Source organism: Triturus cristatus, chromosome 4_2 (assembly GCF_964204655.1).
Source record: "Triturus cristatus chromosome 4_2, aTriCri1.1, whole genome shotgun sequence".
NCBI lineage: Eukaryota > Metazoa > Chordata > Amphibia > Caudata > Salamandridae > Triturus > Triturus cristatus.
Genome location: NC_140586.1, coordinates 835,694,758 through 835,697,761, shown reverse-complemented (window position 1 = coordinate 835,697,761; position 3,004 = coordinate 835,694,758). Strand labels below are relative to the sequence as shown.

General features: G+C 38.2%; 1 long non-coding RNA gene across 1 annotated transcript; it reads left to right on the top strand.

Annotated features, from left to right (window-relative positions):
* Positions 1–753: 753 nt before the first annotated feature.
* On the top strand, positions 754–2,573 carry LOC146835216 (uncharacterized). The gene is made up of 5 exons (XR_014960691.1): positions 754–888; positions 1,010–1,091; positions 1,198–1,300; positions 1,385–1,462; positions 2,311–2,573. It is a non-coding gene; the product is annotated as an uncharacterized LOC146835216 (long non-coding RNA).
* Positions 2,574–3,004: the final 431 nt, after the last annotated feature.

Below are 3,004 nucleotides of genomic sequence, written 5' to 3'. Positions count from 1 at the left end.
ATTCTTTGTCCGTGCCAATTGGGCTATGTCGAGCAATCAACATTAGAATGACAGAACATCGTTCTGCAATTAGGACTGCCAAACTAACTGCACCGCTAGTGAAAACACTATGTAGAATTGAAGCATACACCAGAAGACATGAGATGGCGCATTTTAGAAAAAATGAAAATTGCAGATGAGAAAGGCGGACTAGAAATCCGCAAAAAGAGAGGTTTATTGGATCTTTTCCCTCAATACTTTTACATGTGGATTAAACAATGAATTAAGGTGGGAAAACGATATGTAATATACTGATATTTTTTAACAAAATTCCCCTGAGATCTATTACTTTCTGCATTTTAATGTAACGATAGGCAGAACATAATAGAAGAGATATAAATTAAAGAATTCTTCCCTTTTTTCAAAATATGATGGACCATAAAAAATATATATGAAGGATGTAACTGAAGACAAATAAAGTTAACTAAATACAAACAGGAAGTAAGAATTGTGATTGTTATTTTAAAAAAAAGAAGTTAGCAGTTTAGCGTTTTTTAGCTGTAACTTCCTTGAAGACCATACGTCTGTAAGCACGACACCATATAGGTCGTCAATATCAGTTAAATTGTAAATGAACTTAATTGGAAGCAGGAAGTAAGAATTGGTAGCACGATAAACAGGAAAATAGTTAGCATTCTAGTTTTCTTCAGTGGTAAACCCTTCCTGGATAAAATATACGTAGGTCCGGGTGACGTCATTACGGCACGTCAGTATCAGCTGACATGCCATTGAAGAGAATCACCGATATTTAAATCGCTTAAACGGGGACGTCCGTGATAGAATGAGCACGCTTTGAACGAGCGCTCACACACAGTTTGGACGAAGAAATCGCCAACGCGGAAGAAGCAGGTAAGTGGGCCTTAGAGAGGGAGTCCGCCATCTAGAAAGTGGTTCTTAGGAAATAGATCCCGTTAACATCTTGATGTTCTTTCCATCCCCCCTTTCCCTTCTTTTTCTCGTTTCTACACAGAATCGTATGCCTCGGGAAAAGGAAGAAGTATGCTTACCTTCTTTAATCCATTATCGCTGATCTATTTGTAAAACATATTTTGGTAAGCATCCTCACATTTTAGAGTCTTGCCGGTCAAAAATACAGTTCGTAATATTGATTAAGGTAAAATTAATCTACAGCTTTCTGTCACCTTCTTTAACCTACAGACCTTATTGGCTAACTACTAGAAGATTACCGACTACTAAATACAAAGAATTCAGATATCAAATGGTTTAACATTAGCAACATATTTGAAACTGTGAGATTATGGTAATTATTATATCTCCTTATAAAACTATGTCAAAACATGTATCCATGTGAAATATTGCTATTATAACCTATGGGTTGTTACAGACTGCATTTGCTGAGCAAACCCAAGCTACTTATTTGGTCCACATCCAGGAGAAAAGCCAATTATAAATATATTATCTAGTAAGCAGTATTCATTCTATCTACATTTTTTGCACAAGGTGTCTAAAGCGGGAAAAGGGACTATCTAACCCATTTTCTACTTTGATCTATTTACTCCAACACTTTGATGTATCACTATTCACATTACTTATTCTATTTTCTATTCATATATCCTCTCTAAATATTTAACTCGTTTTAGAGTCCTGTATTGAAACTATATAGTCTATTTACTCCAACACTTTGATGTATCACTTCCCACGTTACTTATTCTATTTTCTGTTCATATATCCTCTCTGAGGGGCGGATTTACAAGAAATTGACGCATCTGTACAGATTGACAAATGCGTCAGAAATTCTGACGCATCTGTTGGCGGAAAAGTCACGCATTGCTGGAGTCGTGTCGCAAGCACGACGCAACTCCAGCAATGCGTGTTGAGGCCTATTCCCACTACACTGCGTCACTACTTATGCCTGCTTGAAGCAGGTGTAAGGTTTTGACGCAGTGGCGTCCTAAAAGTGGCGCAGTGAAATCTTGTAGATTTCACGGAGTCACTTTTACGAGGCTTTCCTGCGTGGGAACGCCCACCCTGCATACATTATACCTGACGCAGGTATAATGTGACACAGGGCTTTACAACGTGACGCTTCTCCCTAGATGCGTCACGTTGTAAATAGGCCGCATTGTTTGCACCGCTTCTGCGTCAAAAAAGAGACGCAACTGCAGCGCAAAAGTCACACACGGGGCTTGTAAATCTGCCCCTAAATATTTACCTTGTTTTAGAGTCCTGTATAGAAACTATATAGTTAACTCACTATATATTATTTGAACTTCTCAGTGTGACTTGCAAATATTATTATTATTGTTTTAGGTGAATGTGGCATTCCTGACGAAGGCGTTATAAACGCTGAAACGTGCGATGAAGATTTATCCTCTGCCACAAATTATTGTTCTTTTTATTGTAACCTACATGTATTAATGTATTGAGATATCTTGTAAAATGAGATAAATGTTGATGTAGCAATACATCTTTTAGGAAATTTAAGGTGTCAAATTCGTTAGAGGTCCTTTTTTAATTGATTTTTAAATTATCAAAGCTTGTTTTATTGAAAATAAAATTTGATACACATGTAATCTATGGTCGTCACACTGGAAATTTTTATAAATTGTTATAATTTTGTTGTATGGTTAAGCCGATACTAGCTAAACTGTCTTATACCTAGGAGCATATTTTCTGTTGCGTGGCGCTGTACAGGACACAAGAAACATCCATTGCATTATGGGCATCGGGCCACTCACCTGGTCTCGAGTCCCGAGCTGTGAGCACCTAGAGCTGCGGTGCTGTGCGTGGAGCTGTACAGGACACTAGAAACATCCATGGCATTAATAACAATAATCATAATATCTTATGATTTTACAGCGCCTCTACAGACCCCGGCCCTACAGTCTGAGCCCAACAACCCCTGTCAATCACCCTAAAGTGATGAAATACAACAGAAACATCATGTATCTCACACACGGTGCAGAACAACAACAAGACCCCGGCCCTACAGCCTGAGCCTGGC